This window comes from Chlamydotis macqueenii, chromosome 1 (assembly GCF_036417535.1).
Source record: "Chlamydotis macqueenii isolate bChlMac1 chromosome 1, bChlMac1.mat, whole genome shotgun sequence".
Lineage (NCBI taxonomy): Eukaryota > Metazoa > Chordata > Aves > Otidiformes > Otididae > Chlamydotis > Chlamydotis macqueenii.
In genome coordinates, this window is record NC_141556.1 from 79,064,306 (window position 1) to 79,077,132 (window position 12,827).

Here is a 12,827-nt window from a genome sequence, read left to right on the forward strand (position 1 = left end):
GTTTTATAATTTCCCCGCCCCCAAGGAAATGTGTTTCGGTCGGTATGCACAAAGCAGAGCGGCCGTCAGGGACCTGCCGCTTCTTTCCCCAAACTTTCTCAAGCGTTGCCAGGGAGGGAGGTGAAAGCACTTATTTAAACCCCCTCCTTTTAAACAAACAAACAAACAAACAAACCCCAAATCCCCCCCCCCCTTTTTTTTTTTTTTTTTTGTAAAAGACTCCTTAAGGATTTTTTTTTTAAGGTAAATTTATCCTTAGCTGAGAGGGAGAAACCCCAGCGCCTGCTGCCCCCGTCGAAAGGATGCCGAGAAGAAAAGATGCGGGCAAAGACGAGCTAAAAAAAAACCCTGTTAACATCATCGCTGTAAACAGGTGTTGGCGTGGACCATCGCCCACGCATCTTCGCGGGTAGGGGTGGCCTGGCTGCAGGTCCACGCCCCCGCTAAAAAGTGGTACCTGCTTTTTGCCAGGTCTCCTGGAGTGATGGAGGATGCACTTGCTGGAAGACGGGCCAGTTTGGAGTTTGGGAGGTGTCAGGAATGAAGGCGAAACAGCTGGTAAAGATGAGCTGGGAAGCTGCATTCCCCTCCCCCCACCCCAATTCCTCTCCTCCCCTTTTTTTTTTTAGGGGTTAAACCCAGAGCGTATTTCCCCAGCAGGTACCTAAAGCAATAACTCTGCTGTTTGCTCTCCCGTTTTGAGCTGTCAGCCCCTTTTCGTTTATGTGTGTGTGTGTTTGTGCGTTTTGTTTATCAAAAGTGGCTACACATTACTTGTTGTTATTTATTATAAGGACGTAAAAAAAAAAATCTGGATTCGCAGCCTGACAGCAGAAAGGACTCCTCGGTGTCCTAGCAATTAAAACAAGGATGTCGAGTGCAGTATGTTCAGATTTAAGGAAAAACTGCTTGAAATCAAGACTGCCATTTTTTTTTTTAATTTTTTTTTAGAGACTCTTCCCGCTTAGTATTAAAGTCATGTAGGAAGAAGACATTTCTCCTCCATGCTCGTTTAGGCTAGCCTTCCCTTGGAAACTGCAGACCGGAGGGAAACAGGAGCATGGTTTGGTTTGTTGTTCTGTTTTTTTTTTGGTTTTTTTGTTTTTTTTAAGATGTTTGTCACGCTGCAACCATTATTGCGAGCAGCCTGCGATGTTTTCATTCACCGCCCGGTTTTCAAGGCTCCTTTCTTCATATCGCAGCCGGCTCAACTTGAGACTCCGGAGCAGAAATAAGGAAAAGAAAAAAATCAAGACAAAATAATAATAATAATAATAATAATAATAATAATAATAATAATAACAACAATAATAAAAATAAAGCAACCTTTCCCCTTCCCTTCCCCATCACCCCCAAACTAAGCCGCTCTCCTTGTCCCGCTTCGTCGCTCGGGGGAAATCACCCCTCGTCCCGTCGGCACGTTTAAGGGTCATTTTAATCTGCCTTGAACTTTGAGACAAAGCTGGTTTCCAGAGGAAATTTCCACTGCTGCTGCCGCCTCGCACCAGAGGGCGCCGGGAGCCTTTCCAGGCTGCGGGCTGCTGCTTTCCGGAGCTGCTGGAAATTAACTCTTTGGGCTCTCTCCCTAGTGCCTTTTTTAACCTTTTCCTTTAAAAATGTACAGCATTATTCTAACTTTTTTTCCCCTCTAAAATGCACGGCTTTTTATGTTATTTTCTCCCCCCCCCCCCCCTTTTTTTTTTTTTTTTTTGCCGCCCTTGTATTGCCCTTTCCCAGCACTGCAAGGGCTTCAGCACCCCCCCGCCCTTAGAAGTCTCAGGAGATTTACGGCTTCTCTCCGTCTCTGCTAACTTGGTTCTAATTAAGTCACTGGATCACGTTTGCGTGACATTACCGTGTTTTCCCTCATAATTGTCTGGGATAAAAGTTTGTCTGGCTGTGTTTAAGCTTAAAGGGTCACTCAGGGCTCCTCAAACAGAACAACGCCGAAGCACGACACCAGCGGAAAAGAAGCGAGCAAAACACTGGAAATCATTTCGCTTTGACACCTGTAGTGTTTAGCTTTGTGCCCAAAGGGTGCATATTAATGCCACACGGTCAAAATTTTTTTTTTTTAAACTGAGGCATAAGGAAATTTGGAGTCAGGTTTCCCATGGCAATCATCACAGGGGCACGTTGCAAGTACATCGTATTTGTGCCTGATGTGTTTCTGTGCCTTCACGGCTGCGTCTGCTGCTGTTCTTACCTCTTTACTTTTCAAACACAGAGGCCGGCCTATGCAGAACCTTCACGGTTGCAGTGTGTCCTGTGCTGAGTACCTCCCTGCTTTTACACCGCTGGGAGGGAAGGATCACACTAGAGGAGTTTGCCACAGTTCGAAGAGTAGTGCGAGAATAAGTAACCTCGGCCCAAACAGCAAATACTTCGGGAAATGATAGAAGACTTCACCAGTAACAGGGGATTATAAACCCTAAACTTCACCATGAGCATTTCTGGTGCTTAACCACATGTATAAGTGTTGTTGCTCACCCACCGAGACACAGTTTTCCTGGCAGTGTAGGTTGATTATTCGCTGAAAAAAAAAAAAGTCAGGAAGGCAATCTGGAAGGGTTTTTTTCAGTGTAACTTCTTTTACTCATACATGGTATGTATGTGTGTATATATGTAGATATATTTTAAAAGTACTGAATAGAATTTATAACAAAAAGCAGGTGGGCAAATCTTTATTATTACTTTAATTATTTATTATAGCAGTCTGTTTCCAAATATCATACTCCAGATTCTGATGAGCAGCTGACCCCTCAATAATGCATTCTCGCTTGAATATTTAGGAAGCAATTTAGCTGCTTATCCTGTACACCTTCCTCTTACTCATGGAAATGTGCTCAGCTGAAAACTACGATGGCAAGTCTTTCAGAAACTACTCATTACTTAGATATTAAAGAGAAAATAAGACACAGGCCTGAATGTTGATACCGAGTAACTCCCATTCTAATACGATGCATACTACCACATTAAAAAATGCTTGGACTTTTTTTTTTTTACATAACTGCTAGGAAGCACATAAACATGTTTTTTTTCATGACCAATATAATTGTGCTACATTTAGCAATACCAAACTAGATCAAGAATCCATCAATGTGGGCTCTGGACATATGCACAGTAGGTAGTTTCCAACAGAGCTTATAATTAAAAATAAATGATCAGAACAAAAAGGAATATTTTTGTTGTTATTATTATTATTATTCCCATCTGATATTTAGAAGAAGATTCATCTAATACTAGCCAATGTGTAAGTTTCTACAAAAATCTTTGATCAAACCAGCAACTAAAATAAAAATCACTTTTGTCTCAGCTCAGTGGCTTCATCGCAAGTTTAGTTTTTCTTTAGTTGTCTTTAAATATATGAAACTATACAGCTTACTGAGAAATGTAATTATTTTTAGTTCTTGTGGATTTTTTAAAAATTTATTTCAGCTTTTAGATGTGAAAACCAGTTGTTCGAGATAAATGTCTGTGGTCAGATAAATCTAGTGGATGCAGTTAAAAAGAGGGGCAGATAGGCAGTTACAATTGTTCACTTTGCGAGGACTGGTGTCCTGAGGCAGTTGATATTTTAAGGGATGTCAAACAAGCTTTTTGGAAACTACACCACTAAGAAATACAGTGGAGGATACTTTAGAGAAAACCTTCTGCTATTGCATTAATACTTAGGACACTGTAGCAGAGGAATATCTAAAAGAGAGGAGAGGCAAAACAACGCCCTCAAATAAAAAAAAAAAGCAGCAGAAGAAAGAATAAACTAAATATTAGGATGTGTCATTCCCAAGATTCCTGTAAACTTTTTTCAATAAGCTAAATATTCTTTTGCTCTTCATATATCACTTAAGGCTCAATAGAAATGCAAAATGCATGATTTAAAAAATTATTTTAAAAACCCAGCATAAACCATAAAAACCAACAAAGAATAACATTTTAATTCTGGAGGCTGCTGGAAAAACTCTGTTGAAGAGAAATTATGTTTGTCCTTGCAATATTTAAATTAAAACATGGATTAAAAAAAATTATGGGACTATTTCTTCATTTATTTCATTTAATTTGGCATCTGTCAATCAAAAAAATGGATCAAAAGCTGCTGAGTTTACTCAAACTCAAATCCCTTCAAAGGATCTGATTTGATTACATGATTTGTTCATGCTGAGTTTTATTTCTGAAGTGTGTGTGTAAGGTGAGAATTTTTGTCTCAGAGCAAATAAAGCAGTGTGTTGGATATTGTGAGAAAGGATTCTAAAAGGCAAGGGAAGCTTTCCAATAATAACCTCAGAAATACACTGTGTTTCTCTGTGCCCAATGTGCTGTGCGTAGTGGGACTCTGCTATTCAGAGCCCACTCACTGTTACCTGTGCAGAGGTAACACTTCATGGACGTTAATGTCTGGCCATGACAGTGACTGATGCTTGATAACTAGCTCGGAAGTTGTTGGGTTTTTTTTTTGTTTATTTGTTTGGTTTTTTTTTTTTTGAAGGCGCTTTGGGGAAACTTATTGACTCCTAGAACAAAATAGGAAAGAAAAAATAATATTAAAATGCCTCTTGGCCCTTATGCCTTTTCCACTGAGGCTGACGGTAAAAATCCTCTTTGACTTTACTGGGAACAGGACTGAGCCATATTAAATGCTATGTTGTAATATAAATCTTTTAAGTCTTAAATATTTCCATACAGTGGAGCAAAGAAGTTTCAAATGTCATCAGAAAGACTGCTTCTTGTTAGGCTGTTACAATGTGCTATTTCTGTTCAAATAACGTTTACTAATATGAGAGACAAATAGATTTATATAATTTGAAAGTCTGACACTACAGTTGGGTGTTCACAGCTTTTATACATTATGGTATTTATGAAAATAATTTTAACTCTTCTGTTGCATAAAACAAAGCACAGATGTTTCCCAGCAGCATTTCCTCATCAGGCCTTTTAGCTTAGCTTTACCGGAGTGTAGCATAGAGTTTGGTCACAGTTCGTCTCAGATCCAGCTATTTCAGGAGTATAGCAGCACTACGCGGCAAGGCAGGGGTAAGAAGAGGGAGGAGGGACGTGGAAGTGGAAAGCAACCTTCTCCAGCCATGCTAAGTCTTCCACCTGTGGGACATCAGAGGACACCAAGTTCTCCTCTTTGAATCGTCTTCCCTCCTTGGCGGTGGCTTTAAAAAGGTTTAAGTGAAAGAACACTGGCACAAAAAGCCCTCAAAATACCATATTCTGGGAAGGTCAAGGAGGTTTCTTTGATGCCCCATCCCTGGAAACATTCAAGGCCAGGCTGGACCGAGCTCTGAGCAACCTGATCTGGTTGAGATGTCCCTGCTCCTTGCAGGGGGGTTGGACTAGATGGCCTTTAGATGTCCCTTCCAACCCTAACATTTCTATGATTCTATATACAGGGGCTTCAGGGTTCAAAACGGAATCTCTCTGCTCCCAAGTTGTTGTGCTCTCCTGTCCAGCACCCTGTCTGCTCACCCAGGGACACTTTGAGGGAAACACAATTTCCATGAATTAGTTGTTTGTTTGTTTGTTTTCCCCTGGGATTAGTTTGGCTGGGTAAGCACAACTGAACAGCGTCCATGTGGTCGTTCAAGTCTTTTAACAGAGGAGTACTGTCCAAGTGACAATTCACTTGATCTCTTGCCAAATACCACTACAGGTGTCTCTTTTCTTTCTTTCTTTTTTTTTTTTTTTTTATTTTTGTGTGTGTGCACGTGTTGTGTCCAGTTTTGGTCTGTTGCAGACACTCAATTGTAAGCTCTTCAGGAGAGGAACTACCTGTATCGTTGGTGTCTTCACAGCATCTCGTGTAGTGGCCCAGGATTACAAATATTGGTGATAAGCTGCCCTCATCTGAAGGAAGACAGGCCACTCTTTCAAAATCTGTATTTCCAAGTAGATGATGATTAGCAAAGGCAGAGAAAGGGGGGAAAAATATCCAAAAACCCTCCCCCAAAAACCCAAAGAAGAAAAGAGAGAGAGGGCAGTATACATCTTGGTGAGGGAGGAGACTTTCATTGTCTCTGCGCTTTCATTGCCTCAGGAAATATCATCTGTTCCTTGTAAGAACTGTATGTCCTAGAAATGTTTAAAGGTGTACTACAAGGGAAACTAAAACCAAAAAATTTCAAGCTATAAAACCGTATGAAGGAAAGAGATTTTTCTGTCAGAGGGTTTAAACTCTGGCCTTTTACAGAGGAAAAAAGAAATAGTACCTGCAAAGCCATGATGAAAGCAGAGGAAACAGATAATACTTCTTTAATGGTTCTTGTACATTTAATAGCAGTTGAGTAACCTGTCCTTGTGCTTTGGGCCTGATCTTGAAGAATATCTTAACCAGATAGCTCTTAGGACCGTAGACGTACTGTATAGATCACTGGTTCACGTGTTATGGGTCAAAAGTGGTCCTAGCTGTTCAAGGGTAACTATCAGCAGAAGCTCAAACCTCTTTAAGTCAATGGCAGAGATGGGTATGATGAATACCAAAGTAGCTCATAGGATTATAGAACTGCACATAAATGCAAGCACAAAAAAGACCAGGTTTTTACCAACAGAACTTTTTGGGCATGCTCCAACTGCATTAGGAAGAAATATTGTATTTATTGTTCAAATTAGTGTGAGGTAGTCTATTTTGACTCTTAATATTTTCCTTGAAAGAAAAAGAGATTCTCTCTGTAGACATTGGATTGAGCAGGATGGAAGTAGGAATCTCAATGTGGTTTTCGGGTAGGGAAGCAATGCAAGACTGGGCCTGTACACATGCACTGGCATCAGCAGAGTCTCCGTGACTCTTTTGTTGTTGCTTTTATTTCGTACCTCACCTAACCACATTCGTATCTGCAACTGGAGCCCTGAAGCGCTGTCAAGCAACACAAGCGCAACAGGCAAATCAGTACAAAAACCTTTACATATTACTTGTTTTTCACCTAATATACATCTGAAGCTAAAGCTGCTAAGATATCCCTCTTTTCATTACTTCACTGTGGCAATTTCCACTCCTTTACCTTAATGTCAGCATTATATTGCATTTTATTGTTGTTTTACAGCAACTTTATTTTAGGTCGAATTTATGAGCACAAATACCACCATTTAACAATGCTTCCCTGTCCACATTTGTGATACTTTCCAGTGGAGCAAAAGGAAAAAACCACGGTAAAACAGCCTCCTGTTTTGATGAAAAATTGCTAGCAGTTATAACATAATTAACTTAACCAACAAGGCAATAAAAATTAAGTGCCCTGTTCATGAGTGATGCATATCCCACATTAAGACTAAATTTCCTAGAAGTTATACACTGTAACATTTTCCAAGAGGCCTTTACTGTATAACATTCATAAAATTTTGTTTTCAACAACAGTGCTTCCTTGGGTCTTTTGGAACGCAGCAAGAGGACTACAATTGAGAGAGAAGCAGTGATATACACAACCAAAAAGTTGTGTTTCATCCGTGGGAAAGCTTAGGGAAAATGTTAAAAGAGTCATACATTATATTTTTCTCTGACCAGACTTTACTTGAATGATCAAACCATACAGTCATTATTTTTTGTATTATTGAGGAAGTAATATTTTTGCTATTTATAAGTGACTATTTGTAAGTTTTGCTATAGTAGTAACTACCTATCCGATCAAGATAAATTTCTAAATATCTTTTAATCTCTTGAACATATTTTTTCACAAGAAAAATTTCAGTTTGTTTAGACTCATGGAAAGATTTAGGTTGGAAGGGACTTGGAGGTCATCTGGTCCAACCTCCTACTCAAAGCAGACCTGACCTACTAAGCTGGTTTTTGGTTGACTTTCTCTTCTTTTTTGTGTGTCTGGTTGGTTTTTTTGGGGGGTTGGTTTTTTTTTTTTTTTTTTTATTTCAATAGTAGTATTTTATGGCAATAGTTCTTGAAGAAGAGTTTGTTCCAAACCAACTTCCACTTACTAGATTTCCCTTTGTTTCTTCTCTGCTATGAATCTACACTGTAGTTACCTTTGAAATCAGCAATACCTGTTCTTCTTTTTACAGTTCAAGTTCACAATTTATTCTGTTCTCACCTCTTGTATGGAAAATGGAGAAGAATGGAGACTCACCTGAAGATACAGGGTAAAATGCAATTTGGAAAATGTTGCTTTCTCCTGCGTCAGAGGGTTTATAATATTATATTCTAAAGTATAACCATATATTTAAATCAAGATTATTACTTTGAAGCTAGAGGTAATTAAACCATTCTTCCATCTTTCAGCCCAGAAGAAAATGACTTAGTTTTCTGTATACTTCCAGAGACGATGAGCTGCTGATTTATGATTCTACTTAAGTTACAGGAGAGCTGAACATAATGTAAACTTAAAAGGCCTAGCTTTGCTCTCAGCTGTTTTGGTATATTTCCAGCTCAGCTCCTCTGGTGTTGATGAATTTATTCCTGTTTTATACTGCTGTGACCAACCCAGGATTTATTTTACAGTCTACATCAAAGAATTGGACCATTTCCTCCTATTTTCAAAAGATGAGCTTTCTCTTAGTTGGTTTGTAGTCTCTCTCTCCCACGCTTTTCCTATTTTACAATTTTTTTTAAAAAGTATATTTTTAAAAGAACGACAAACTCCCTACCTGAAAAACTGTTACACACAAAGCCTTGCAAACTCTTGTTTTTTAAAGAGAAGTCCCCTGCAGATCATGAAAATGTGATGTTTAAATATGAGGAACCCTGCTCTTAAGCAATCTCAGACTTCTTTTATTTAGTTATTTAGTTATTTCTTTTTAAACTTGCCTTGTCATTGATTTAGTGACTGCTTTTCTTTACATCAGCTACACAGACACATACAGGAAAAACAGTGATAATTGCTTTGAAATACGGGGAACTAGCTTTTGCAGAAGAGCCCTTTAAACTTGGGAAGCATCCTGGGGAGGATTTGGTCATGTTTAGAAACCATCCAAAGTAGCTATGACAACTTACTGTTCCAGGGCCAAGATCTTGTGCACATACCAAATCTCTGACACTATCCAAGACCCTTATCCAATGTGAAGAGGAAACTGTAAAATTAGAATTGCCTAAAACAACCCCTGGAGAATATTACTGATTCTTGAGAAGATTTTTTTTTCTTTACATCCTAAAGACAGCTTTTTCTTAAAAGGTCTAAACCAGAAAATTTGTAAAACAAAAGAAAATAGTGAAATGACTAAGGTGTCCACAAACGCCAGAAAAACAGATTCCAAGCTTGGTCCCTTCTTTGTTACTTGTGATTCCTTTACTTTTCTTTAGTCGGTTAAATGGACTTGGCCTGTTTTAGAAGCCTCTAAAATATACTAAGATAATTTTCTTGGGTTTATAATTTAAATGGGAGTAGTATCTAATCTGAGTTTCAGCTCCCCCTAATCTGGATCATCTGGGATTAATTCTAAATGCAGCCGAGGAAGGAGCGCTCAGAGAGGCTGATGTCAGCAATGGCGGGTGGTCAGAATCCCATCGATCACCGTGTACCCAGCTCAGGCAGTTCAGATGCTGACTGTATTGTTGGTTTGGTTTTTTTTTTTGGTATTACATACAGAAATGAAGCATCCTAACAGATAAAAATCTGCTTTTCTATGCAATGAATACGTTGGCTACAGTGCCTGCAGCCTGTGCTTCATGGTAAAAGCTAGATTCCATTAATTCTCTTAGTTATTGATCGTTAATATTGTTGCTGCTTCCCGTCCCTGCATGTGCATACAATGGGATTTTTGCATCTTGGCTGTGTTTTATCACTTTCTGTTTCTCTGGATGTGGCAGAGTTCTGCAAGAGAGGTTTTTCTAATGGAAGAGAGACCTGGAAAATGCATTACTAAAGGTACTGATTTACAAAACCAGGTGAATAAATGATGTTTTGGTTTCAGCAGCCATGCTGAGGTTTTAAACATTGGTTCAGGTAGAGCCAAACCCAAACATTTTAGTAATGGCATATTAACATAGCTGTCTTTCTTATACAAAGTTTTTCTGGCCACTTTTAATGAAAGTAAAGAGAGAGAGAGATATGTGGGTAAATAGGAGCAGATGGTAATTTTCGTTATTCCTCCTTTCCCATCTCCTTTTACTAGTAGCCCATGAGTAGATACCTGGAGAACTAAAAGACAAAGTGGTCAAATCTCTTTAGTGAATTTGGAACAGAAACTGCAAAACAGATATCCCAACTCAGAGGCAAATGCCTTAACCTTTGCCCTTTGGGGTCATGCTCTTGAACGCCCTTCATCTACTGAATTAACAGAGCCAAAGGATTTTCATCACTGAAAAAAAATGTTCAGATGCGCTTGCCAGATTTGACATTAAAGATTGCTTTGATTTGTGAAAACTGCATTTTCAGTGAATAAGTTATTATCCAGAAAAAAAAAAATCTCTAATATGATAATGGTTATCTGCAAGTCAGCATTAACTTGTCAACCTTAATGCTTGGCAGCAAGTTTTAACTTTACATAACACTGAGTTATTATGAAAGAACCGTATTGCAGATTTTATGAAGGTATTGAGTTTTCAACTGTTTTTTTTTAAGTCAGGAAATGCAAAATATAGGCTTTTACAGGGATGTGACTTTTTAAACTATACTCTATATATCCTGTACATTTAATGATTTTTCACTTAAAATAACAATCATTAGGTTAATGCGCATATTTAGTAATCAAAGACATGTAATACACTGTCTTAATATTAAGAGTCTCATTTAATGTTTCAAGATCTTTTTCATTTTCCTAATTTATAAAATGACCAGTATTAATATTGTATTGGCACTATTTACTTATTTGGCACATGACTTAAGATGTCTGACTGGTCCTCGTTCAAGGTATCTGTCACACAAGCTACAGCATTTCTCTCAGTGGAGATTGCTTTGTTTTTAAATTAAGTGAATCAGAAAGAAATATCTGTAAGGTGTTTGAGGATAGTGGAAGATGCACTTGGTGACAGCAGTGCAAAACAGAGGTGGGTGAAGTAGTATGAGCCTGACATGAACATGGGAATGACACATTACTTGCTTATTCTTTTTGTCTTTTTTGTTGACTAATCTTTCTACCTGACTCTCTGTAGTGAGGTATGCTGGATATACTGTGGATTTTCAGAATGAAATACTGAAGTAACCCACCTGCAGCTATGAGAAGAACAAGCTGTCACTTCTACCAAGAGGCACATGAAGAAAAACTATTTCATGTCACTTTGTTTCCTACTCAGAGCTGTTTATTAAACAGTGTAATATCTCCAGTTATGTCATCTTTCCAAGGAGCTTCATACAAAGAGGTTTTTTTTTTTCTCTTTTCCTGGCAAGGTGCATGTGGTCCTATAGCAAAAAGATACTAAATATCAACAAGTAAACAGATAATCTGGCATTAATATTCAATGTGTTGATTCATTTCTAAATGCATATTAATTTTGTATAACTTTCCCATCCCTGTACTAGAATTGAAAGTAGGACATCTGTAAGCCCAGCAATTAAACAAATTAACTAAACACATTTTTAAAAATGGCTTTGCATGGCAGTGGTCCTACATGTTCTGAAAAAAGTGGGTATTTTTTCTCTGCTTTTCAAAGCTGAAGCTGATTCTTATCTAATGTGCAGCATGATTCCACATCTTCCATGTACCGGCAGTAAGAAGCTTCACCAGTTACCTTGTCAGCGCATCAATCAAAGGCTGCTACTATAGAAAAAGCAGTGAAGCAGTTCTGCCTCTTCCTGTGACCCATCAGCATCATCAGTCTTCCCACCTCCTTTTTTTGGAGGACATAAATTCTTTTTTTTTGTAGTAAGCAAGCTTATTGATACATGCAGAGGTAACTGAGCTTTTTAGATCGGTGTTGGAGATGCTCCTTTTAGGACCAGGCCTACCTTAGAAAGTTTTGCTCACACGATGACGTTAGTCAGGGTCTGAATAAAACAGAAATCTGTCGTGGCTGCACTGATTTAACAGTCACAGTGACAGTGACTGTAGACAGATCCTAGTCTGAAGCTTACTTAGGTCAGTAGTTGAGATGTACTTTGCATGAGAACAAAGAGGAGATAAAGATATTGAGAACAGCATGCTGAGAACACAGCAAAAGCCATTGGCAGGGCTGGTAGTAGGTGCCCTTCAGACTGCAAGAGCAAGAGCTCCTTTTGAAAACTTCCCGCTCCATAAGCCAACAATTTTTCCCCTGGAAGTTACATTTCTTGTGTGTGCTATTTTTCACTGGCTGCAGAAACATCTGCTGATGTGACTAGGGTTGTTTTTTTTTTCCTCAGAAACACTGAGCATTTATGCCCTTGCACTGGCAGCTTTTTTATGTCCTAGGAGGATTGCACCACATAGTAGAAAGGAGCTGGGTCTTCAGCTGGATCCCAGTGGGACTGTAAACAGCCCTGGTGCTTAGCAGATACTACAGTGAGTAAGAACTCTCCCTGCCTGCTTCACAGTCACAGCAAAAGGCCTGCACAAAACCATAACCCAGCAGTATATCAGGTTCAAAGTATTCCTTCTGTCATCACATGCATCTGCCTTAGGTTATCATAAAACCACAGAGAATTACACCAGTCAGGAAAAATTTGAAGGTCAGCCCAGGATCAGTCTGGGTGACAGGTGATGATTCTGTTTTTACTAAGCTTTCTGTCTCTGATACCTGTTGATGTAGGAACGATTGAGTTCCTGTGAGCCGGCAGCTCCAGGACCCTTTAGTGTATGTTGACTTGTTTGGTTACTCTTTCTTCCTGAGATGAATGTGAGAAGGCTTGGATGGGTTGCAGTAGTGGCAGACAGAGAAACGTGGCTGCGATGCTCTTTGACCAAAATCAATGGTTCGAAGCACTTCAGCATGGAAAAGAGGTCACTGAACACAATAGGAGTGCGTGGAG

General features: G+C 39.0%; 1 long non-coding RNA gene across 1 annotated transcript; it reads left to right on the forward strand.

Annotated features, from left to right (window-relative positions):
- The first annotated feature begins 433 nt into the window (after positions 1-433).
- On the forward strand, positions 434-11,337 carry LOC147602153 (uncharacterized). The gene is made up of 4 exons (XR_015259066.1): positions 434-558; positions 8,011-8,088; positions 9,752-9,809; positions 11,036-11,337. It is a non-coding gene; the product is annotated as an uncharacterized LOC147602153 (long non-coding RNA).
- Positions 11,338-12,827: the final 1,490 nt, after the last annotated feature.